At 42.0% G+C, this 27,434-nt stretch overlaps 1 protein-coding gene across 1 annotated transcript in view; it reads left to right on the forward strand.

The window, feature by feature from the left end:
• The first annotated feature begins 2,427 nt into the window (after window positions 1-2,427).
• The window catches only part of NEDD9 (neural precursor cell expressed, developmentally down-regulated 9), a 129,356-nt gene continuing 104,349 nt past the window's right edge, over window positions 2,428-27,434 (forward strand). The window contains exons 1-2 of the mRNA XM_054019815.1: window positions 2,428-2,573; window positions 21,354-21,561. The gene's annotated coding sequence lies outside the window, so the exon portion shown is untranslated. The remainder of the gene's footprint in view (window positions 2,574-21,353; window positions 21,562-27,434) is intronic.

A 27,434-nucleotide genomic window follows, 5' to 3' on the forward strand; every position in this document is an offset into this window, starting at 1 on the left:
CCGACTGATGACCTACCAGACCTTGCTGCCTCCCACTTTCCTTTCTTGATCCACCTCTTTTGACCTGCCTCTGGATTAACTCTCACACTCACTGACAGGGTCACTCCTTGGACCTTGTCTTCACTAATCCCTCTCAGATTTCCTACCGCGTTCCATGTTTCCTTATCTCCTTGAATATAACTCACTCCCCCCCTCTTCAAGAGTGACACAGCAGCCACTCGAGAGCTCAGATAGGCCTAAACGTTGACCTAAATGTATAAACAATGAGATTGCTAATCAAATATCATTCATAATAGGGATGAGCCCCTTTCTCCTGTGTTAGCAGGTTCTGGCACGGTGGCTGAACAGTGTGAAAGAAGGAAAGCGCTGTTCTGCACCCATTCCTTGTGAGCGAGGTGCAGTTCAGGTCCCCCAAGCAGCCATCGGAAGATTCTACTATCTGCATCCATCTGGCTGGTGGAGACCTAGTACAGTATGACCACCGCAGCTGCAGCAGGGGCATAGAGCCCCATAATTACCAGATTGATGGGTCTGCTCTCTTCGCTGACACAGAATTTGGTCTGAAGGGGGAGGGTCATATGATTAGCTCATTCTTTTTTCTCCAGCTTTCACTCAGTCTGGGATGAAACTACTCCCCCAAGTGAGACTGTATAACAGGAGGTGGGATGGACTGGGGTTGGGTTTTGGCAGTCTCACAAGATAAACATTTCTAATGCTGCTGCCAGCTGAAGTGTTTTAGGAGCCAAGTCCCATTTTGAATAGTGACTCAGGCATTTAGGTGCCCAAGTCTAATTGAACGTCAACACGACTTAAGCTCCTGAGTCACTTTTGGATCTTAGTTCGGTCTATAATACAGATCTATATCGGTATAACTATGTTGCTTAGGGGCGTGAAAAATCCACACCCCTGAGTGCCATAATTATACCAACCTAACACCCCTGCGTAGACAGCGCGGTGTTGGCGGGAGAGCTTCTCCCATTCACACAGTTAATCCACCTCCGCGAGAGGTGGCAGCTATGTCGGCAAGAGAACTCTCTCCTGTTGGCTTAGAGCATCTTCATTAAAGCACGACAGTGCCGCCGATGCAGTGTTTTAAGTGTGCTCTTAGGATTTTAAGTTGCTAAGTGTATGTATACACAGTGAGCGGCAGCCTGCAGCAGCGAGCCCACTGACTTGGGCTCAGGGGGCTCTCACTATGGTGCTAAAAATACCTGTGTTGATGTTGTAGCTCAGGCTGGCACTTGGGCTCTAAAGCCCACTCCCCCCGCCCCCCCATCCGTCCCTATGCCTCAGGGCCCAAGCCACAATGTCTACACAGCTATTTTCAGGGCCATAGCTGTCGACCATCAGAGGAGTGAAGTTCTGGAACAGCCTTCCAAGGGGAGTAGTGGGGGCAAAAGACATATCTGGCTTCAAGACTAAGCTTGATAAGTTTATGGAGGGGATGGTATGATGGGATAACTTAATTTTGGCAATTAACTGACCTTTGACTATTAGCGGTAAATATGCCCAATGGCCTGTGATGGGATGTTAGATGAGGTGGGATCTGAGTTACTATAGAGAATTTGTTCCTGGATGTCTGGCTGATGAGTCTTGCCCACATGCTCAGGGTTTAGCTGATTGCCATATTTGGGATCAGGAAGGAATTTTCCTCCAGAGGCCCTGAGGTTTTTTTGCCTTCCTCTATAGCGTGAGGCATGGGGCACCTGCTGGAGGATTCTCTGCACCTTGAAGTCTTTAAACCACGATTTGAGGACTTTGATAGCTCAGACATAGGTTAGGGGTTTGATACAGGAGTGGGTGGGTGAGATTCTGTGGTGTGCGTTGTGCAGGAGGTCAGACTAGATGATCATAATGGTCCCTTCTGACCTTAAAGTCTATGATTCTATGACCTGGGCTCTGAGGCTCGCTGCTACAGGCTGCCGCTCGCTGTGTAGACATACCCTTCGGTGCTTTTGAAAATTTTACCCATAACTTCTATGTGGTTGTCCTTGCAACCCTTCAGGATCCAAGCAGGACTTCATACCTTCAGAGCTCTGCAGGGACACATTGCTCTAGGTGTCTCCCTTTCACAGAGCAGGTAGGGCTGTTCTAAGCCCAGAAATAAGAGGGGTGGGAACTCTTCTTAGCAACTTGGTCTTCCAAATAAATAAAAGTAAAAGGGTTAAATTATTACACTGTGTAACTCCATCGACTTAAAAACAGGTAAAGATACACATGGAATTTTCATTTCTTATCTTCTTACTCAAGAAACCTTTAACCTGAACATATGAAAGGCCCTGCCAAAAACAGTTAATCACCCTGGGAGGAAATGTAACTAAGTCATCACCATCTCAGTGACTAAAAGCGGAAGGAAAAACGTTTGTGGTTTCTCTAAAAACACGGGTTTAAAATTTACCCTTCCAACAGACTCCTCGGTCTCCAAAGAGAGTGTTATAATTAATCAATGTGCAAGACTCTCATCATGCTACATTAACCTTACCGAGGATTTAAGACTAGGAACAAGAGAAGCAAAGCAGCAAAAGTGAAAGTGAAGGGAAGATGATACATTAAAAAGCATATTCCTGCACAAGGTGAGTATTCCTCTGTTTACACCACCTGCCATTGTTGCAAATGCCTCAGACATGTCCTCTTCTCTAGTTACTTTGGGCTTGATCCTGCAAGGTCCTGAGCAATCTGGCATCAATCCAGCACAGCAATTAAGCATGTGCTTAACTTTAATGAGTGATCCCACTGATCTGCTTAAATTCTGTTTGTTTTCAGAGACAGATTCCTCAGCACCAAGTGCTTTAACTGCAACAGTGTCTCCCTCCTTGCAATCTGCCATTGCAGCTTAGCTCTTCCAGCGTCTTTTAGGGTTCACCCATATCTGCTATATATTGATGGGAAATGTTAGATTGCAAGCTCTTTTCAGGAGAAGGCCGTCCTTATTTTTATTGAGCAGATGATCAATAAAAATATTGTATTTGTCAGGCAAAGAGTTTCTCCTTTTATTGTTCCGGTTGAATATACTATACTTATGTAAATGATAGGCTAGGCTAGGCTACCAGCAAAAATTGGTAGCCTAGAAGCGGTGCTCTTTAACCAAAGGGCAAATAAAAGAGTACAAGAAGTCCCGGGGATGCTTTAAAGCAGGGATTGAAGGCCAAGGAGGTGATTCTTAGTGCACGTTTCCCCATATTTCTGTTTCAAAGGTCTTTTTGAGTTTTCTTTCAGACTTTAACCAACTGTCTTTGTATTCATTTGCTTGAATTTTAATGGGAAGTATTCATTTGTTTTATTATAAGTGATTCTAAATGACATGGGCGTGCGTAATGACTGGTCAACCATACTGCTTCTTGCTGGTCCCTGGTGTTGTGCTAAGTGTGTTGTAGTCTTCTCTGTACTTCAAGTATGGAAGATATTTGTTTTGTTCTAAAAAGCATGAACAGAAGCAAAAAACATCTGTGAATAGTCTTTGAATAAAGATTAGTGGTACTTGCCACCTCTTTATATCTCTTTCCACAAATGTTCACATGAATACAATTTGGTTCCGACAGAGAAAGTATCACGAATATTAGAGCAAATATTAGCTTATAACATGTGCCAGAATATGGCCTCACTGAAAACTCTTTGAAAGTCACCATTCAGGGATCCTACACAGTGGTGATTTAGGTGGCCAAATAGCAAATTATGACCAGGGAGTATTTTAAGTGATAGTTAGTCCATAAGTTAAAATGCGTTTGACTAAAATATTTGTGGAATAAATAACTTTTTAATGAATTTGTTAGTTAAGTGATGTAGTGGATTATTTGTGAAGAGAAAAAGGGGATACATTCCTCAGCTAAATTGTTCACTGTGAATAGTCCACCCAGCTATGTGTGTACAGGATGTACAAAGAGAAATTCAGGCGGACAAAGAAATGCAAGAGAATGCTTGTTTACTGAAGGCTTCCTAATGTCAGTGATGTAGGAATTATTAATTCAGTGGGGTTGCCTGGGGTGTGAGGGAGGGCAGAATGTGGCTCACAGCCTTAACTGTTATCCAGTTCTGCCAGTCTGCTGACTCAAGCTGTTGAATGCAAAGCAGCATATGTCCCAAAAAATCTCTTGAAAAGCACATGAGCAAGTAATCATAACAAGGCAAAGTGTAATGAAGCGATGTTTATTGTGTTTATCTAAAAGCATTGCTCAGCTTGACAGCTTTACGATTCACAACTTGTTTCCGTAAAGGTCCAAGAGCAGGGGTGGCCAACCTGAGCCTGAGAAGGAGCCAGAATTTACCAATGTACATTGCCAAAAAGCCACAGTAATATGTCAGCAGCCCCCCATCAGGCTCCCCACCCCGCTCCCAGTGCCTCCCACCCACTGGTTGCTGATCAGCACCTCCCCCTCCCTCCCGATCAGCTGTTTTGTGGCATGTAGGAGGCTCTGGGGAGGGAGGGGGAGGAGCGAGGGTACGGCAGGCTGAGGGGAGGGGGCGGGAAGGGTGGAGTGGGGGCAGGGCCTGTGGCAGAGCCAGAGGTTGAGCAGTGAGTACTCCCCGGCACATTGGAAAGTTGGCGCCTGTAGCTCCAGCCCCGGAGTCGGTGCCAATACAAGGAGCCGCATATTAACTTCAGAAGAGCCGCATGTGGTCCGGATCCACAGGTTGGCCACCCCTGTCCAAGAGGGATGGTAGTCACACAGTCATACTACAGCTTGACTGAATGCATGTAAATAGCAAAAGGCAGACCCTCAGCTAGTAAAAAAGTCAGCACAGCTCCACTGAAGTAAATGGAGCTGGCCCGAGTTATACCCATGGAAGGTCTGACTCCCGAGGTAAGACAGCAGACAATACAGGAGCAGTAACAGTTCCAGTCCTGTTCACAGCAATAAGGCTTCCTTTAAAATAAATCGTATTGATTCACGGGGGCAGTTCTAGCAAGTATTCAAAATATTAAAGCATCATAGAAACAGTAAGCAAGGCATACCAGAAGAAGAAATAGCATGACAGTATCACAATGAGGCTAAGTATCTGGAACTTGACATTTTTTGTTTGCTTCTCAGGAAAAAAAATTCTTAAAACCAGATAATGTTAGTACTTGCTTTAACAGACCAGGGGCCTACATCCTCAAAGGCACTTAGGCTCCTAACTTATTTCAGTAGACGTTAGGAGCCCAAATACCTTATGAGGGTCTGGGCCAGGTAGCCTTAGTCTGGCTATTTGGGGCTGCCACACCCAAAACCTGCATCTCAATCAATTTTGGTTACAGGTACAGCTCTTTGAAATAACATTTAACATCCCTGTGGTGGGAAGAACATCTCAACAGCCCAACACTGTGGCATTTAATTTCAGAAAGGGGAACTATGCAAAAATGAGGGGGTTAAAAATTAAAAAGGTACAGTGACTAAAGTGAAATCCCCGCAAACTGCATGGATGCTTTTTAAAGACACCATCGAGGCCCAACTTAAATGTATACCCCAAATTAAGAAACACAGTAAAAGAACTAAAAAAGAGCCTTAACAACCATGTAAAAGAAGCAGTGAGAGATAAAATTCATCTTTTAAAAAGTGGAAGTCAAATCCTAGTGAGGTAAATAGAAAAGAGCATAAACGCTGCCAAATTAAGTATAAAAATGTAATAAGACAAGACAAAGAGGAGTTTGAAGAACGGCTAGCCAAAAACACAAAAGGTAATAACAAAATGTTTAAATACATCAGAAGCAGGAAGCCTGCTAAACAACCAGTGGGGCCCCTGGATGATCGAGATACAAAAGGAGCGCTTAAAGACGATAAAGTCATTGTGAAGAAACTAAATGGATTGTTTGCTTCAGTCTTCACGGCTGAGGATGTTAGGGAGATTCCCAAACCTGAGCTGGCTTTTGTAGGTGACAAATCTGAGGAACTGTCACTAGAGGAGGTTTTGGAATTAATTGATAAACTTAACAGTAACAAGTCACCAGGACCAGATGGCATTCACCCAAGAGTTCTGAAAGAACTCAAATGTGAAGTTGCGGAACTATTAACTATGGTTTGTAACCTGTCCTTTAAATCGGCTTCTGTACCGAGTGACTGGAAGATAGCTAATGTAACGCCAATATTTAAAAAAGGGCTCTAGAGGTGATCCCGGCAGTTACAGACCGGTAAGTCTAACATCAGTACCGGGCAAATTAGTTGAAACAGTAGTAAAGAAAAAAATTGTCAGACACACAGAAAAACAAACTGTTGGGCAAAAGTCAACATGGTTTCTGTAAAGGGAAATCATGTTTTACTAATCTATTAGAGTTCTTTGAAGGGGTCAACAAACATGTGGACAAGAAGGAAGCTAGTGGACATAGTATACTTTGACAAGGTCCCTCACCAAAGGCTCTTACATAAATTAAGTTGTCATGGGATAAGAGGGAAGATCCTTTCATGGACTGAGAACTGGTTAAAAGACAGGAACAAAGGGTAGGAATAAATGGTAAATTCTCAGAATGGAGGGGGTAACTATTGGTGTTCCCCAAGGGTCAGTCCTAGGACCAATCCTATTCAACTTAATCATAAATGATCTGGAGAAAGGGGTAAAAAGTGAGGTGGCAAAGTTTGCAGGCGATACTAAACTGCTCAAGATAGTTAAGACCAAAGTAGACTGTGAAGAAGTTCAAAAAGATCTCACAAAACTAAGTGATTGGGCAACAAAATGGCAAATGAAATTTAATGCAGATAAATGTAAAGTAATGCACATTGGAAAAAATAACCTCAACTATACATACAATATGATGGGAGCTAATTTAGCTACAATGAATCAGGAAAAAGATCTTGGAGTCATCGTGGATAGTTCTCTGAAGACGTCCACGCAGCGTGCAGAGGCAGTCAAAAAAGCAAACAGGATGTTAGGAATAATTAAAAAGGGGATAGAGAATAAGACGGAGAATATCGTATTGCCCTTATATAAATCCATGGTACACCCACATCTAGAATACTGTGTACAGATGTGGTCTCCTCATCTCAAAAAAGTTATACTGGCACTAGAAAAGATTCAGAGCAACAAAAATGATTAGGGGTTTGGAACGGGTCCCATATGAGGAGAGATTAAAGAGGCTAGGACTTTTCAGCTTGGAAAAGAGGAGACTAAGGGGGGATATGGTAGAGGTATATAAAATCATGAGTGATGTGGAGAAAATAGATAAGGAAAAGTTATTTACTTATTCCCATAATACAAGAACACAACTGAAATTAATGGGCAGCAGGTTTAAAACAAATAAAAGGAAGTTCTTCTTCACACAGCGCACAGTCAACTTGTGGAACTCCTTACCTGAAGAGGTTGTGAAAGCTAGGACTATAACAGCGTTTAAAAGAGAACTGGATAAATTCATGGAGGTTAAGTCCATTAATGGCTATTAGCCAGGATGGGTAAGGAATGGTGTCCCTAGCCTCTGTTTGTCAGAGGATGGAGATGGATGGCAGGAGAGAGATCACTTGATCATTGCCTGTTAGGTTCACACCCTCTGGGGCATCTGGCATTGGCCACTGTCGGTAGACAGGATACTGGGCTAGATGGACCTTTGGTCTGACCCAGTATGGCCGTACTTATGTTCTAATGACTAGACTGTCAAGCAAAAGGCCTATCCGTTGTCTGTACTCAATATAAATGAATATACTGACAATATGCTGGTCTCAAGCTCTAAATATGGCTACACAGGGCAGTAAGACAGCGACACTGCCTTCACTCAAAGACATATGACCAATTTTATTAAAGGTCACACTTAGTTGCTTAGTCCACAAAGAAACACAAACTTGCAGAATATGTCCAGCAGCTGCAGTAGCATCTTAGATGCATCAAAAAATACAGGGCCAGTTGCTGCCAATGTAAACAGGCACAGCTGTAATGATTGCCAGGGACTTTCATCCATTTATGCCATCAAATAATCTGGCCCATAATAATCTACATAGGGTAATAGTTACTAATAATTAATCTGACCCCTAACACACACTCAGTTATCGAGTTGGGCAAAAGAACATCTCCATTATTAGATTATGTTTTGAAACAAATCAACTTTGGCTGGCTTTGCTTTGACTGAGTTCTCCACTTTAGTGTTAGCATTTTGCAAACATTCTACCAAACAAATGCAGTGGCAGGAATGTTACTAGAAACAAACAAACATTGGCAGAAAGCAGATCTCAAATCTGTAATCATAAAAGTCCAAACTTATGATTAGACTACTGTTAAACTCACTCAGCCAGGCAACAGGCATATGGCCTGTATGGCCAAACAAAGCTGCTCAAAAAGCAAATCATGACTACCATCAGATACTTAAAACAGTGCTCACATGGTGAACAGTTCATAAACAGTGCACAGGTTGACGTATGTGTGCATAACATACAGTTTTCAACAGCAAACAATTATTCATTTGTGACCAGAAACAGGGCTCTATTTGTCAAATGCATTATTTGATGTGGATCATTTGCCCAGCTCTGCTCAGACTCATCAGTGCTCCCAATCTCAGATCTCTCATCCCCCTTGTGTCACTCCCTGTCCACTCCCCATATACCTACTGCAGAGGAGAATAAGTAGTGTGCACCCACGTATCCCTGTGCATTTAGATCCAAGGGCTGGGCAGTCCATGCAAGGCTGAGAGAGAGATTTTTACTCCCACCTGATCCCCTTTGTGGGTGCATAGAGCCCAGATTACAGTCTAGCCCATGGTGACATCTCCTCAGGGCCGGCTCTAGGTTTTTTGCCGCCCCAAGCAAAAAAATTTTTGGCTGCACCACACCCCAGCCCTGGGCTCTCTCTCCGCCCCCCCCCCCAAACCCCCTGCTGCCCCAGCCCTGGACTCCCCCCGACCAGTGATGACTCTGCCGGCTCCCCCTCACCTCCAGCCGGTCCGGCGCTGGCAGGGTCGGGGTAAGCAGCAGGGCTCCCGGGCCACGCCTCAGCCCAGGGTCCCTCCATCCAGGGCTCCTGCCTCCAGAACCGGCCGGGACCCGGGAGGGCAAAGCCGGGGGACCACCCCGACAGAGGGCTGAGGAGCCAAGGCAGGGTAGCCCCAGAGGCAGCGGAGCCCTGGAAAGTGGGATGCGGGCCCCTCACGACAGCGCCCCGCCTTCTATGGCCCTGCTGCTGCTACTACTTCTGGCCGCCCTGCCACAGTCCCTGGGCAGCTTGGGCCGCTTCGCCCAGCCCCGGCTGCAGCGCTGGGGGGCAGCTGCTCTGCGGCACCTGCAGGCGGCTCCGTGTGCCCTGTGGGGTGCCCCCAGCCTGAGTGTTCCCTGCTCGAAGCTTGCCCGGCCCAGCCACAAGGTGTGGGCGCTGCTCCCCCGCGGCATGAACTGCAGCAGCCCCAGGGCACCCCCCGCGCTGCTGCTGCCAGGGCCAGCTCTAGGCTTTTGCCGCCGGAAGCCCAAAAAAAAAAAAAAAGGCCAGAATGCTGCCCTTGAAAATGTGCTGCCCAAAGCACGTGCTTGGTTTGCTGGTGCCTAGAGCCGGCCCTACATCTCCTACTCCTCCTAAGCTGATGTGAGAGAAAGCCCTGTTTTTAAAGAGGCAGACATTTTTAATTAATTCTGTTGCTGCAAATTAGAGTGTTGAATAAAGGAATTCTTTAGTGAGTGGGTTGCGGAGAAAGTCTAGGACAGGGAGAGCTAGGCTGGGGGTGGGACTCTAAAGCTCTGTTCCTCTATTTGATGCAATCTCTTTTAAAGGTCACCCACTGGGAGACAACATCAAATTCTTTTTCTAAAAGGGACAGTGCTACCAGTGAAGATTTATATAACACACTTGTGCTACAGTTCTGTATTTTTTTTTAAATCATTTTAAACCATATAACAACTTTAGCAGGGATATCATAAGAGGCTGCCAAAATTTCAAACATTTCCTTGATGTAGGATGATCACAATGGAAAGGAATGCGAATCTTATCCAGCAGTCAGCAAGGTTTTGTCTTCCTTAATCCCTGAAACTAAATCATTGGGTAGTTTTAGTCTCCAACCTAAATCTTAATTGATGCTTACTGTCATTTAGATTACTGAGTGATTCTTTTAACCAGAGACCAAAGTGCTCTTTAGGGCAGTGATGGTTTAGGAACTCCATGATAAAATATTTGAACAGTAAATAACCCCTAGGATTTATTACTGTTGTGATCTATTCGTGTATGACCGAGCACGACAACCCTCTAAGGAAATCTGATCACTCTGAGAGCTCAAGTTTCTTTTTGATATTAAAATTGCCTTATTTTAGGTGGTTGGTTACCAGAACCTAAGCATGGTGTCACAGTGATGAGAATACACATTCAATAGAACATCAATAGAACAGGTGATTTGTTCCCAGTGTAATTTTACTTTGCACTGTGTAGACATTTGTTTTTTCCAACATGTGAATTCTACCAAACTCCCCAGAGCAAGCCTTCCTATTCTGGCATAATCCAAAGGCTATTTGTTTTCATTTAGCAATTGGTCAGACACAGTAGAGCAAAGCAGAGAAGCTAAAAAGTCATCTCCGTATCCCAGTTAATGACAATTGCATCAGAAGTCTCTTCAGAGGTGCCAACATTTGCAAATAACTAGTAGAGACTCTGGAGTGGGTGATGGAAACAGAGACTTTCCTGTTGAATCCACTGAATTGATTTGGGATTCAGCTTTTCAGAGGAATGTAGCAATAAAACTTAACATTTTTCCTAATGAAACTGGCAGGGTCCCGTTTCAATAGAGGCAGAGGACATACATATCTCATTGCTGTGAACATCAATAAGTTCAATTGTGTCTTAAGAACAGCTACTGACTGTGTCAACTGCACCCCTCTTTTCTACTCCTCTGACCACACGGAGAGGAGTCATTTGGTATGCTCTCCGCTACCTCATAATCCCTTGCTGTTCCTCTTGGTATCTCTGCCAAATGGGGGCTCGGGTGGCTTTCTTTATTAAGCCATAATTAAAGGCCATATGCCTTTCTGGCGAACCAGTGAGTTTTCCTAAGGAAAATCCATTAGAAGGTAATGCTGCTCTTTTCAACATTAAGGCATGGGTTTATAGACCATTGACTTTACATGCTTAAGTGACTTGCTTAAATGGAGCCTTAATCTCTCTGTGCCTCAGTTTTTCCGTCTTTAAAAAATGAAGATAACACTTCCCTACCTCAGAGTGGTGTTATGGGGGCTTAATATGTTAACGTTTGATTTATTCAGTGACTACAATATGAAGCACAAAAGAAAAGCCTATAAATAATAAATCAGGAGGTGCTCAGCACTTCATAGCATTAAGTCCTAGAGCAGAATGCTCATCCAAGTCTAATTAACCATTAATTTCATAGAATATCAGGGTTGGAAGGGACCTCAGGAGGTCATCTAGTCCAACCCCCTGCTCAAAACAAGACCAATCCTCAGATAGATTTTTGCCCCAGATCCCCCTAAGTGGCCCCATCAAGGATTAAATTCACAACCCTGGGTTTAGCAGGCCAATGCTCAAACCACTGAGCTATCCCTTCCCCCAGTGAGAGTTGAGGTTGTCAAGATCAGGTTCTTAATCCTATGATGTGCCAGAGTTACAAAAAATTCGGAGTGAGTATTTGATTGCAGGTAAACTACAATCTGTTAACACAGGAAATTTTTCTTTGGAAAGGAACAGACTTTTATTAAAAAAAAAAAAAAAATGACAGCTCCCAATTGCTATAAAACTTCAGGCATACAAGACAGAACCCTATTCACACGGTAACCAGTAATTTGTTAAAGAATAAAGGCTAGATAGCTATTTGACATTAGTGATTGGATTCCACTCAAAAGTGCAAGATTTTGTGTAAACTGTAATGATCTGAATGGTGTGTCCCCCAGTGGTGTAATACATGCCTGAGCAAGGGGCTTTATGAGGCAAGGGGTGGAAGGCTACTATGTTTATAATAATTGGAATGGTTTGGGCAAGTGCTGCTCTGTTAGATGTGAGCCAAAGGCAACTGAAGCCGCTGAAAAGATTGTCATCGACTTCAGTGGTGGATCGGGTCCTTGATCTGTTGGCATTGATGGAATTAGGCCATTGTAAATAAGAAAAGAATTTGCTCCCAGGTATATGCAGTCCATGTGAAAATCATACATCATAATTCAGGGTTTTGTTCTAACAATATACTGATTTGGTCTATGTTTGCTTCTCTCCTTTCATTCACTGGCCAAGATTTTATTTCTTTTGATTTCCTGTTGTGTTTCTCTCCTCTCCATACCTCACAATTCCAGATTTATCTTTCATTTCTATGTTCTCTGAGGCTTTTTTTTAAAATCTTATTTTCCCCTCAGCCATCATGCCAGGTGTTTATAACCATTTCATCTGGGTTTCTCCTCTTTCCAGGTATTTCTTTCTGTCTTTGTTTTTGTTTGGTCTCTTTCCCTCCCCCCCTTTTTCCTAAACCTCTTTTCATTCACCAGCCACTGCACCTTTTTCTGTAAAATGCTTCTTTTCAATGTCTTTTTATAATTTTCTCCGACTATGCTTTGCATTTCTGTTTAGCTCTGAATTTTATTATGTTTGGGTTCATTTTGATTCCTTAATCACGTTTACTACAGACATTTATATGATACCCATCACTATATTATTTATAAGAACTTTGCAGGACTGAAATAATCTCTCAAAAATAGAGAGATATTTAACTTTCATTATTTACTCCCATTTTTGTTTCTCCTTTCTTTTTACACCCTGTATTATTCCAGCTCTAAGCATCAATCATTATTATTTATTTGTATTGCAGTAGCACCATGAGGTCCTAGTCAAGGATCATGCTAGACACTATATAAACACAGCACAGAAAAAGAACTTAAATGTAAGTCTGAGATGAGAGAATAGGTAGATATGACAAACATATGGGGGGGGGGGGAGGGGAACGGGATGGGAGGAATCTCCAGACAAGAGGAAGTAAGTAGCAGTTGTCACAGTAAACAAAATTGCCTAGCCATTGTCAAGTGTTTTGCAGGCCTCATGGCAGAGATGAGTTTTAAGGAGAGATTTGGAGGAGGATAATGCAGGAGGAGGCCTTGCAGATTTTTATGGGGAACTCCTCAAATTGATAAGGGGCTATACAAGAGAAAGCATGATAGTGTTTGTGGGGAAATGGGACTGATGGATGATAAAGCAGGGGTCTACAGCTCAATGTGGCATGAGACATGATAGGTAGGGTAGGGATACCCCACAAAGCGCCTTACACATGAAGGTGAGTAGTTTGTCTTCATTTACATTCACAAACTTCGGAAACATTTAGGTCCAGATCTGAACTTCACTGTTCAGGCCCCATCTCTAATTTCCTCTCTTCATATTTCTCCCTCTTTAACTCCAGCTGGCATTGATACTGGCTCACTGGCATTTTCAAACTATCCAGCTGCAACTCCACAAGAAACGGTACTTGTGCTGCAGACATAGCCACATATGAATACGAGTCAACAAGCCACAAACCTAAAAACATGCCACACCCCAAACAAGGGTTTAAAAATTACCATTATTAGCCACTAAATAGGGTAATTCTTGATTCCCAAGCACTTGGCAGAACATCCAGATCTGTTTCAGACTCTCTCAGCCCACTGTGGTGAAGTGGCTTTGCAATTTTTATGTAACAACTTGGGAAAAAATAACTACCCATTTCTTCAATAATCTTCTCTTTGTTTCATGCAACTTGCTTTGATCGTACGATGAACCAATGTGTGATTGGCTGAGTGATGCCAGTCACAATGCTAAGTTCAGATGCCAACCAAAATGAACATGGGTAAAAAATCTGCTATTTGGAAAGCAATTCATTTTTTGTAGATAACCAGCTGTACTAACAACCATTTCTAAATCTGCACAATGGAACAGAATAAACACATGACCTGTTCCACAGACATAAGGACCCATTCCTCAGCCTTGGTCTACACTTAAAAGTCCAGCAGGACTGGAATTACATTTTCTCTTTAGTGGGCAATTCTGCAATTTCAAAAAAATTTCCATTCTGAAACAGAACAAAAGCAAAAACTTTCTAAACTTTAGATAAAATTGAAACTTTTCATTCTGATTTTGACCATTACAAGTTTCATTTTGAAAAGTCATTAAAAAAAATGGAAATAACCCATTCCACATCCTGATTTGGCATTATCAAAATACTTCATTTCAGGTTTATTTTCCAAACAAAGTTTCATCAAATTTCACCCTTTTTTTAAACATTTGGATTTCCACAAAAATGGACTTTTTTGTCAAAAAAAATGGTTGCGATGAAAAATTTCTGACCAGTTCTATTTAAAAGTTTTGCCGACATAGCTACAGTGGTTAGAACTGTGACAAAACCCACACCCATAACAACAGACCATCAAACACTGGGTAAAACTTGAACAAGACTGAACAAATATATCTATTTATAGTAAAAGTTGGGTTAAAAAGAAATTGTTACCAAAAATAAAAAATCACCCATTCATCCAGAACGTCTTAGCAGCTTTGGACAAATGTTTTAAATTCCTGTTGCCAAGGTCCTCTCTTTTAGCTACTTTCATTAATAATCAGGAATTTATCCCTAAGAAATATCAAAGCACCTATTTGTTGTGGGTAACAGCTGAGATTACTCAATTCAGACAGCTGTCCCTGGGTCCTGATCTGAAATCACACCAAGAGATATGTAATAATGTAAATAATATAAAGATATTTCAATATTTACACGTCAAACATTTTATTGTGAAATCTGGATGCCTGGTGGCTCTATGTAGACCTTTTACCATATTTGAAGAGTTGGCCCAGGAGCAGGTTGGAACAAAAGATTCACTCTCTAAGAGATCTACAGTTTTGACTGAAAAAGATGTTGATAAGAACACTACCCAAATGAAAAGATGGAAAAGGGACTTGGACAAAGAAATTGATCTGGATGATTGGGTCTCTATATGGGAAAGGGGATATAAATCTTCAGTTAGTATGGCTCATAAAGAAAAATTTTAGAAGTCACTGTGTAGATGACATTTGATTCCAGTTAAAATCAATCATATTTTTGCTACTGGTGGGCGTTCTGTGGGGGAGCTGTGGAGAAAGGGGAACATACTTGGATATGTGACGGTTATGTCCAGGAATTGAATGGTTTTGGGAGGAAATTATTAAAGAGACTTATCTTACAACAAAATGCCAGCACCAGACCTGCTTACTTAATGATACAGTAAAGGATCTATATTTTAAAACAGAATGACATTAGTTTCTTATTGTTAGCAGCAAGACTTTTTTATTGCACATTGGAAAACATGACTCCTCCTCCTATGGAACTGCAGTATAGTAAAATACAGACTGTCCTTGTAATGGAAAAGCTTTCACACTATTTATGTATACAACAGAAGTGCCAAAAAGAGAAAGGTATTTAGAAATGTGATCACCCTTTTTAGCATACTCAGTGGAGAAGGGATCTCCAGACAGCGAGCCAGAATCTTTAGCCAGGTTCTTTGAATATTAACTAGCTCCTGAATAAGTAATGTATGATGTAGCATGTTAACATTTTATTGTAACTTTGCCTTAATAAAAAATGTTTGTTTGTTTTTTTTAAATGACACCCCTCACCAACAAACTATGCCAGCAAAATCCCTGCAGTTATTCCAGGAAAAAAGTACTTTTGCCTGTGTCGCTTATTGTGTCTTTTTTTCCAGCATAAGCTACATTTTCACTAGGGTGGTTTGCTGGTATAGCTCTATCTATCTATTTCTATACTGACAAACCCTTTTAAATGTAGAGAAGGCCTCAGTCTTTTGTGGACTCCACCTCTAGTAGCGTCTGAACTTCAGGTTGACTCTTCATCAGTCAACCTGAGATAAGAAAGCCTATGTTTTACAGTATAAATAATTAATACTTTTCAAACTTTGTATTTCTGAGATGCCTATAGGCATTATGTCCAAAACAACATCATAATGTGTGTGGTTAATGGTTATACACACGCAATACCCTTCAGATGTGTTAGGAGGCTAGAAGTCAAAGGTCAGATTCTTTCAACCACTCAAGAAGTGGAGGTATCTAGCACAAACTGCACTCCTTGGTGTGTGTTACTGCCTGTACAGAAGGCTTTGTTACTCAGTAACTTCCACATGTTCTGGAAAAGACTCTGGATCACAACTAGTTCAACTGACAGTCAAGAGACTTTGTGTCCATTATGGTCCCTTCATTCTTCTTTATCATAGTAAAATTCACATGCACTCGCATCCTCTGCTCTGCTCCCATCCTTTACCACCAACTTCACATAAGCTTTGTGGAAACGCTGTATTTTTCCTTCAGACTGCAAAAGCAGATGGCTTCCTCCAAACTCTGATGCCATATGCCAGTCATCTGAAGATCCTTTAGAATATTCCTCTTGCTTTCTATGGAAATAGGGAAATCATACTTCCAGGCTCAGACTTTACAATGGCCCCCAAGTCCAGGGCAATGAGTGGGCCGTCTATGTCCTGAATAGGTCAGCATTTGCCAGCACTGTTATTTTGATCTAGACTTCGCTATATATTGCATGTGACTTAAACATCTATTTTAGGTACTTATATAGCCCTATTGCTCTAGTATCTGAGCACCTCACAACCTTTAGTGTATTTATCCCCATAGCACCCCTATGAGGTAAGGCAGGGAATCACCAATCCTGTCTGTCTCTCATAACCACAGTATTTCATACTGCCATGCAAGTTCTGACACGACCGCCTAGATTATTTTTTCCCTATGTTAATTCAGAATAAAATTACTTAATGTGGCTTAATTTACGAAAATTAGAATGAAAAACATCACTACCTCAGGGATACATGAAAGAGGTACATTTACACTTTTCTTTGTGTTGGAAACTCTGTACTTGTACTGCCCTGATGGAAAACCTGCCCACAACTTTACAGTAACAATTAAAGGCTACAGTATTATTTGGAGTTGGGAGAGTTTAAAAAGACAACAAAACCAACAGGAAAACCCCGGCCATGGAGCTCTAAAAATAAACAGTAGCCTTTCAAGAGACAGTAAGGGGTGGACCCTGATCTTGTTTTCATTCCCTTTAGTATAGTAAATAGATGTGAGATAGTGGCCCAAATTCTGCTCTCCTTTGTATCAGTTCAGAATAGTTCAGCAGAGTCTCTCTGGGTACATAGAGTAACGGAGAGCAGAATTTGAACAACACAGGGAAATAGTTGCTTTCAATTCTCTTTAGACTTCCTTTGGCTTCTGAGAGATTTTATTTCTTTAAGGCCAAATGCTTTCCTTGAATATGCTCATGGAGTCAAATCCTGGTTCTGTTGAAGTACATGGACATTTTGTCAATGACTTCAATGGGACGAGGATTTAGCCTACAGAGTTCCCACTAATGTCAACGGGAACCACCAGTGAGCATCCAAAGGCAGAATTTGGGAAAGACTACTTTAAAATGTAGTTATACTTGGTGCGCCTGATCCTTGGCCCCACTCCAGCTGCTCTGCATCACCAGAATATCACAAAACATCGATAAAGCTAATGGATCTGTCCCCTGGAGGATTCTCCCCATGTAGGGGAATCTTCAGGTAGCACAGAAACACCACAATAGTTTCTACTCCTTCCCTTGGCTCATGTTCCCTTGGGGGGTTTCCTCACAGATAAAGGAGACATGGCCAGGGTTTCCATATACCCCTTGGCAGTTCCCAGGTGCCAGATCATCTTGGCAGGTGTAAGTTAGGGCAGGGTATAATCAGGCTGCTCTGCCTGGCACCAGAACTAGGCTGAGCCCCAGGACAAGGGGGAGAGTAAAGGTGTCTTAAAGCCATCTTTGCCAACCTCCTGCTAGTATTGTGCCAACTGAACTAGAGGACCTCCTGGTACTTATTCAATAAGAGTGTCATTATGGGGGTTTCATGATTCAATTACAAGCCAAATGATGACTTTTTCTAACTGTTGCTCTGCAAACTCCATCTGAGATCTCAAAAATCAAGCTGTTTTTCTACATTATACACCTCATCATAACAGCAGCAATTCAGAACTAGATTCTTTACTCCCTTGCACCTTGTGTTGTCACTGACCAGTGCAAAGTCTGTGTAAAATTTACAGATTCATAGGCCAGCAGGGACCATTATGATAAATCTAGTCTGAACTCTTGCATAACACAAGGAATAGAATTTTACCTAGTGATTCATGCATCAAGCTCATAACTTTTAGTTGAGTTAGAGAATCTCTTTTAGAAAGACATCCCAGTCTTGGTTTCAAGACTTCAAATGACAGAGAATCCACCACAACCCCAGGTAAATTGTTCCAATAGTTAATTATGCTCATTGTAAAAATACCTGTGCCCTATTTCTAGACTGATTTTTTCTAGTTTCAGCTTCCAGTCATTAGATCTTGCTATACCTTTATCTGCTAGATTAAAGAACCCTCTGCTATCAGAAATCTCTTCTCCACATACTTGTAGACCATGATCAAATCACCTTTTCTCCTTCTCTTGGTGAAACTAAAGAGATTTAGCTTCTCTAGTTTCTCACTGTAAAGCAGATTGTCCAGAAATGAGTTTGTTCTTGGCACTCTTTTCTGAACCCTTTGTCAACATTTTTTATAAAGTGTGGATACCAGAACTGGGCACTGTATTCCAGTCATGGTCTCACTAATACTGTATACATTGGAAACACCAGCTTCCTAATTTCTATTTGATATTCCCTTGCTATAATCCAAGGATCACATTTGCTATTTGAGCCATCACATTGCACAGGAAGTGCATGTTCAGCTGGTTATCCAATGTGACCGTAACTCCTTTTCTAGTCAGTTTTCCAAATTACACCCCACCAGCCTATAAAGTCTGACCTATATGCTTGGTTCATAGTTAGATGACCTTAAATTTAGCTGAATTAAAATGCATATTGTTTAAGTGAGCTCAGTTTAACGTGCAATCCAGATGGCTCTGCAGAACTGAGCTGCCCTTATCATTATTTACCACTCCATGAACTTTTGTGTCATCTATAAACTTTATAGCAATAATTTTATATTTTCTTCCACCTCATTGATAAAGAGATTGAATAGCACTGGGTCAAGAACAGATCCTGTGGGCAAGGCCGGCTCCAGGCACCAGCGCAGCAAGCTGGTGCTTGGGGTGGCCAATGGAAGGGCGTGGCATGTCCGGGTCTTCGGCGGCAATTCAGTGGCAGGTCCCTCAGTCCCTCTCGGAGGGAAGGACCCGTCGCCAAATTGCTGCCAAAGAATGAAGCGGCACGGTAGAGCAGCCGCCGATCGTGGCTTTTTCTTCCCTTCTCTTCACCGCTTGGGGCGGCCAAAAAGCTGGAGCCGGCCCTGCCTGTGGGAACCTACTACAGATTTCCCCATTGGATGAACATTCCCCATTTAGGCATCAGGATCTGAAATGTAATGAAATTCAGGGTGTTCTAAATTATGAACAAATATTCACTAAACATCATAGAAATTTCGCAATTTTGTTTTGCCCGATTTCATACCCCCCACAATGTTACTTTTCTGTGAAATTTCACAAAAGGTTTATTACCCACAAGAAAACTTGTAAAAACTCTTCAAATTCTGCCCTGACCTTCCTTTGGGCAGAAGAACATCACCAGTTCCATTCACTAAGGGCCTCTTAGTGTCTGATTGCCTCCTACTATATTTATTGTTTCCCTCTCCCCCACCACCCCACGACTTTTCTTTGTATCATCCATCTCATCTTTTAGACTACTAGCCCTTAGAAGCAGAGACTCATTTATTATTGTGTGTTTGTACATGACTAGCACAATGAGGCCCAAACTGGTTGAAGCTTTTAGGCCTTGCTGAAATATACCTGATGAATAATAATGGTGATTATAGTCCCACATTTACTCTCATTGAGTAGTATTTTACTCTGCAAGTGAGGGTGTGGTAGGGTTGCCAGTCCTCCAGAATTGTCCTGGAGTCTCCAGGAATTAAAGATTAATCTTTAATTAAAGATTATGTCATGTGATGAAACCTCCAGCAATACGTCCAACTAAAAATTGCAACCCTAGGGTGTGGGTGGCAGAACCAAAGTGAATAATAAAAAGTTCTCATCTGCTCAATTTCAAAATATCATAACTCTATTCTATCATATTCTAGCCCTTGTTTTAAATGTCCTGTCTTTTGCTTTGGGAAGGACTAACTCATTTCCACTGCCATTATTCATCTGGAAACATTCAAAGAGAAATTGGGCAAAATAGCTGTGCAAAACAATTGGAACGGAAGGCTGAGCTTTGCAGGATTTTGCCTTGTGCTTGGCACCTTTCGTTGGGTTGTGTTATTCTGGGTTCTGTTATTGAATTTAAAATATCAAATGTTCATCATCATTCCAAAACTAGATAAATTGGGCCTGGCAGCCTATGTGAAATACACTCAATAATATAATATTGCATAATATTATTATAGTAATATTTAATAATATTGCAGCTCTGACCAATACAACGGATTAGTAAAGAAAAGTATCCTAAATTCCAGATGAAGCTAGCTGCAATTTTCAATCAGTAGTATAAATGGTAGTTTAATGCTATCTAGTTATCTATACATGTGTAGCACTGCTATGTTACGTTAATTCTTTGCTAAATTCATGTGAAGGGAACTCAGGTAACCTTTCTAATCCAGATGGAGTATTTTAAGAAACTGAATTATTACTTATGTGCCACAGGAAGGTAACTAATACACTCTTCAAGTGTCTTTGACGAATGTATTTTGTCTAATGTTTCGTCTGGTCTGAAATATATCCAATTAATCATTTTCCAATATAAACCCACTGGAACAAAAAAAGAAGACAAAAAATAGGATCACTCACCAACCAAGGTTTACCACTGAATGCTGAAAACAATTTATACTGTGTTATCGGCAGCTGTATTACAAGTAGTGGTTACTCTCCCATGTGCCAGCTTTAAAGGATAATGAATAAACACAGGTGGCCAAAGAGCTGTCTGCTCACTTAATGTGATAAGTGTAGAGAAGGGGAAATACTGGAGACTCATTGCCGGATATGGCTATGCTGAAAGCACATCTGTACAAGGATGACAGTACACTATTTATGGAATGGCTTCCTGGATATAAGTGTGCATAGGTTTTGATTTGAAAGCAAAACAAATGTTTAGTGTTGGACCAGGACATTCAGAGGAAGGTAAACAGAAATGGCCGTATGGAGCAGTTTGCTTTGATAGTCTACTCCACTGGGTTCAGTTTAGAGGGCTATTTTGGTGATGATTTTCCCTCCTTGGGCGTCTGAGCAGCTAGTCACTAATCTGCATCTAACTCTGGATTCAAGCCAGCAAAGGCTGACTCAAGGCTTCCTGAGGCCCCACAACACTCCAATCGAGGGATCAGCTTTTTGCTGATTTTAACACTTGGAAAAACAGCTAATAGTTAAGGACTGGCCAGTTTCCTGGAATGAAACAGAAACCACCATAGTGTTTGTGACAAAAGGATGGGTATCTGGCTTTCGGGAGGTGAGGCTGGTCCTGACCACACTTCTTTTTCTCTGCCAGGAAAACCCCTACCCCCACCCTCTGTTTTCCCTCCATTGGCGAGCAAGCTGGAAGGTAGTATTGGCTCCTTTGGGGAGAGCAGGCAAGGGGCATAAAGAAACCTGCATGGAGTCCATCAGGCAGCCCTGCTACCCAGGAAGGAAGCAGGCTGGCAGCATAAAGCATGGTAACCTGTTGAGAGGGACCTCTTCTGGCATTTATCAGTGAGGTGAGAAAGGTTTTATTCGTGCTTGCTAGCAGGGTGCAATGTGGCCTTCTGCAAGGCTGATGCCGCGTTCTGTGAATGGATTGTGTAGGATGTGACATGATCATTACCCCACACCTCCAATACCTTACAAGCCAGTGTTTCTCAACCAGCAGGTTGAGACCCCCCAGGCAGTTAGCAAAAGGCAAACAAGGAGGCTGAGAGATGCTGAAAATGTGATTACAATCTAATACAATGAATCTCATTCCCTGCACATCCTTAGCCTTCAAGGTCAGGTACACTCATTGTTATAATTCATACGTATTATATTCTTGCTTTTATAGTGAATGTAAAGGGATTGGTGAAAATGTTTGATTTTGAATAATGTTTGACCTGATAAGGGTCAGAAGCACTAATCTAAACACAAGTGCTCCACTGTCAAGGGGAATTAGAAAGATCATTGCCAAACAAGCCTCTTTCAAGCTGTAGTTCTCACAGTAAAGCCACTAGCCAGCCTCAATTAGTTCCACTGTTGCTGGTGTGGGTCATGAGATGCTCCAAGAGAAATTTCAAATTAGAACGCAGAAAATTGAGTGCTGCCACACTCAAAAATGCAGCTTCAAAATTCAATGTATTGAAAGAATGGTCTTTTGCTTTTTGTCCTGGGATGTATGCAACACTCTGGTCAGTGTGTGTTGCTTAAGGAAGGATTCAGTATACACAACAGAGAAAAAAAAAAAAAAGACATTTCTTCAGCACTGTTGAGACACTTCCTTCCAGCTTATATATACACACACACACGCAAATGAGCATTTAGACAACCGCACATTTTTGAGCTAAAGAGTAAAATTCCAGGCCAAAATTTGGACTGGATTCCATCGGCATCAATCTGGAGTAACTCCTTTGAAGTCAATGTATTTAAACCAGTGTAGCAAAGAGCACAATTTGGCCCTTGCAAAGTTTTTAGATCCAGAAAAAACATCAGGTGGCTTAAATTATATGATGAAATGCAACCATCTCAACTCAAAACGCAAATGCGTAAAAGTCCTCACTGAAAACCAGTTAGCAGCAGAAATGTCATATCCTCCATACCAATAATTTTACTGATACAGAACATTTAGCAAGAAGCACTGCATATCTGTAGATGCACGATGAACTGGGACAGGGACACAGAGGGTTTGATCCTCAGCTGCAGACAAAGAAGGCTCAGTGAAGTTGAGGAAGGAAGGTCCAAATGTGTCCTTTGCATTCCCTTGATCATGGGGCCAATCTGCATCAGGCCAACTCCCTGATGCTTGCTTGCATCAGCAGTTAACAGCCCCGAGCAGCCATTACAGCAGCCAGGAGTGCTGGGGTGCCAGGGTATCAGAAGCTGGGGTGTGGTGGGTTGGGCCTAGTGATCAGTGCATTGGCAGCCAGGCCAGGAATCAAGAGAGGGATTAGAACAAAGCAAGGGCAGAGTTGGAGAGGGACTGGGAACAAGGCTGGAGTCAGAGCAGAGCTGGAGCAGGTTAAAGCCTGTAGAGTCTGGCACTGCTATCAGGCAGGGGAGAGTTCCAAGCCTTGAAGACACATTGGGCAGACTGAGCTACTGTTTCTCCTATGAGGCTTCTATACCTGTCCTGAGAGTCACCAGACCAGCTCCTGGCTTGTGGACTGGCTGGAGGAATGACTTATCACCAGGTGTGGCTTAATCAGGCTCTAGTTCAGAGATGACTCATCACCTCACAAAGGGAGCCCTGACCATACTGTATTGCTCCCAGCCATGCCCCCTATACTGGCAACTACCAGGGGTTTAACATTACTTTTGTGCCATCCAAGGATGCCCCTTGAGGGATTTAATCTGCCTGGGTTAGTGCTCCTTTGCACAAGTGGAACAGTGCAAAGTGACTGGGCCAATGGGCCTAGACTGTGGTTGTTCTTAGGCAGTAAGAGAAGGATAATCAAAGTGTGACAGCAACAGAAAATTGTCCGTGGGGGGGAGGGGGGGGGAGGGGAGAAAGTCCAAGAAGGAAGAGGGACAGGCAGACTATTTTTGAGAAACTGTCCTCCAGGAAGGAGGGAGGGGGAGAGAACAGTAGCAAAAGACAAGAGTTCAAGAAAAAAAAAAAATACTATTCTGGGTTTATCCAACTTATTTACACAAAGGCAATCTGGCTCAGAATGCAGTGCTGACTGTGCTGCAACTCTTACTCTTGTTATTAACTAGGGGATAAACTGGGGGTAATTTCAATTTTTCTTCTGCAAAACCTCAGTCATCATTTTGGCTGTGTGGTTTTGGATTCATGACCTACAGAAAGCTCTTGCAGCATGGATTTAGCACTGTGGCAACACAGCATTGTTTACACTGCAGCATGCTTGAAATCCCAATACGAGAGATGTCAAAAGATGGTCCACTATACTAACATGCATGTTTTGATGTAAACATGTTTCACTCTGCTTCATCGGTTTTTGTTTTCTGAGGTGTATTAGTAAGAGGATCTGGCTAAGGTTGGTGGTGTCTGGACTCACTTCACTGTGGCTGCCTTAGAGGGTTTCAGTATATTGTACAGCTGTGCCATGAGTTTCCAAAAGCCTAGAACAGGTGAAGCTAAGGAAAAGGATGGTGCAGAAGGGTCTGTGTCAGCTGACCACCACCCAGTGCGGTGATTGTCATGTAGTCTTCACTTTGCCCACTTACCGCTGGGTATACATATACTTGGAATTGCATTTCACCACACAGAATCTGCAGAGGCATGGGGCAGTTTTTTCTTGAGAAATCCCTTCTGGATGATACCTGTTATCATAATGCAGCAGTCTGTAATATGTTGCAGAAGCCAGTGGCTTCACTGGGAGGAAAGGGACACATAACAGCAATTGAGAGTAGTTCAGTTTGTGAAAGGACAGTTAGGGTCATATTTCCTTCTTCTTGCTATCAACTCTTTCAAAGTTAACTTTTGTGTGGCCTTCATAGTAGACAGTTTTTTGTTGGATCCAGAAATGTGCTTTCAAAGAGTTTAGAGTGCTAAGGCCAAAAACAATATCATCAAAGGTGATGCAAGGGTCATGGTTTTGTGAACTGAAACTGCTACTCCGAAAGAAGGAACAGGGCTGTCAGCGCCTCTCCCTCCCCCACCCCCATGTTTTTGGTTAGTAGTAAAGCAAGCGCTGACATCACTAGAAGACTTGTCAAAATCCTTCCTCACTGCACCATCCCTTGCTTCATCTTCTCTCTAGTGATAAATGCCCAAACACTGGTATGCAGTGTAGTTGTAGCCCTGTCAGTCCCAGAATATTAAAGACACAAGGGGGGTGAGGTAATATCTTGTATTGGACCAACTTCTGTTGGTGAGAGAGAAAAACCTTCAAGCCACATAAGCTCTTCATGAACCCACACCTGAAGAAGAGGTAAATTCTGCTCTCAGTTATACTGACACCAATGTACATTTGGATTAACTATTACTTCTCACTAAGGGAGCTAAATTGTTTTGAACATTGAACTATTTTGACTTCAGAGGAGCAATTCCAGGTTTGTATTGGTGTAAATGAGAGCAGACCGGAGTCCATATTATGTATGAATCTAAAAGCAACTATTAGTTCATCTGATCTGCATCCCACTGGAATAGTTCCACGATTGCTTTGGCTGATAGTTCCACATTTAGTCTCACAGAGGTGTTGTATTTTGCAGTACATTTGTTGCAACATAAACATGCGAAAAGTTGCTTTCATATGTTGGAAAACTTCAAGTACTATAAAGTCATTCAGCTGTGTTTAACATGTCATGTTTTATTGTAGTGTGAATAACCTAACACTTAGTAGATTCAATTTGCCTTGTGCTGTGAGGTAAACACATTTTCATGGACTCACCTTTCCATCTTTAAGATGAGGTCATTTTTATTCTGAGCCATGGAATTCTAAAGTGAGGCTTTCATACAACTGGGCTCCAGCAGACTTAGAAGTTTAAACAAACAAGTGTTTTTCATTATTGTAAGAGTTTAAGGAAACTCATTCCCAAAATGTTTACATACATGGCTTTGTTTCTCTACTGCCAAAGACACGATGAACTTTATGGCAAGCCTTTGTTGCAAAGAGGCCACAAGCAATTTGCCCTTCCTTTGTTCTGAGCTGACATAATTTATAGGTAAGCTTAGGACTCTAACTGGTGTACTAATGAAATGTTTGTTTAAGGATCCTGTGGCACCTTATAGACTAACAGACGTATTGGAACATAAGCTTTCGTGGGGGAATACCCACTCATCAGCTTTCACCCACCAAAGCTTATGCTCCAATACATCTGTTAGTCTATAAGGTGCCACAGGGCTCTCTCGCTTTTTACAGATGCAGACTAACACGGCTACCCCTCTGATGTTTAAGGATGTATCTTTCTGGGATTGGTGGATATGAATAACTTAGCATGTTTCAAGTAGTGTTTTTGTGGTTATCCTTGAATACTGGAAACTATTTGGCTTTTTTTTTTTTTTTTTAAGCAGTGAGATTTCAACTAATTAATTGAACCAATAGATGTGAGAGGAGTCATGACATGGTAGAGGAGAAAAAATGGAAAGAGTTGTTCCCCTTGAAATAAAAGTGGATTGACCCTGAAGTGTGAACGTATGTCAAAACGAGGCTTCGACTGTATATGTACACCTCATTACTATGGAATAGTGGGGAACTATTTATTTGGCTAAATCAAATGAAGGGTAGTAAATAGTGCTCTACTTCTGATCTACATTAAACATGTTACAGTACGCTACAGTAATCTTGAGCCATTATTGTAATGACCATTATCATAAATGACCATTATCATAAAATACTATATTTTTTAAATAAGGGGACATGTGATTTTTTTTTAGATAAATGTATTTGAACATGAGAATACCCTGAACATCATGCCAACAATATTCCTGGATACAATCCAGATATATCTCAAAACATAACCTACTAGGTAATATTTTCTTCTGTTGTTGTGGGACAAATCACCAAATGGACTATTGACACATTCATACATGCAAATAAGTTCCACTAATGTTGCAGTTGTGCTGAGAGGAAAATAGTCCCATAAGCCTCTACCCCTAAGACAATGGAAAATCTTTCAGAACAATCGAGCGAGTCAATGTACCATGGTGAATCTCAAACCGCAAGATTTGAGAGAAACATATAATGTGCACACAAGAAAGCGGATAGACACTTCAGTGATATATACATTTTTAGAAGATTGACACATTTGGAGGACACAACCCTGCATTGAACAAATGTCAACCCTGCACTGAAGAAAAAAAGACAATGATAATAAATTGGTACATACTATGTTCCTACCCTACTCAACTTACCTTAGACAAGAAACATGCCACAAATCAGTGCTGTGTAGCCTTAAATGCTCCAACTAGACCATTTTTCCTCCTCTACTGAGTCCCGATAGCTTTCACAACTATTGACTCGATTAGTTGATACAGCATTGCTAAAAAAAATAAGCCAAATGATTTCCAAGGTAACCATGAAAACACTGCTTGAAACTATGCTAAGTTATTCATCCACAGACTATAGGATAATCATAAATTGGGGTCATCTGCTGCTCCTTTGCTTGGTTTTGTAATGGTTTTAGTAAGATAGTGGGCTCAATCCTGGCCTGCAATCAGCCCTCTTTGTGCCTCTCCAGTTGCACAGAGAGGACTTTAAACTGCCTTAAGCAGGCAGCTGAGCAATTCCCCTAGTGTAGCTGGCTTTAAGACACCCACTCTCTCCTCAGGCATAGGGTACGGAAGAAGGCAGGGAGGAAGATGCTGGGGATGAGACCAGAAAGCGAAGTGACTCTGGTGATCCTAGGCCAATGGAACAGTCAGTCCGCAGGAGTCTGCATAAGTGTAAGGGAGGGCACAGGGATCCAACTTACACCCCACACATCACTTCTGAATTTGGCC

The sequence above is a fragment of the Malaclemys terrapin genome, chromosome 2 (genome assembly GCF_027887155.1).
Source record: "Malaclemys terrapin pileata isolate rMalTer1 chromosome 2, rMalTer1.hap1, whole genome shotgun sequence".
NCBI lineage: Eukaryota > Metazoa > Chordata > Testudines > Emydidae > Malaclemys > Malaclemys terrapin.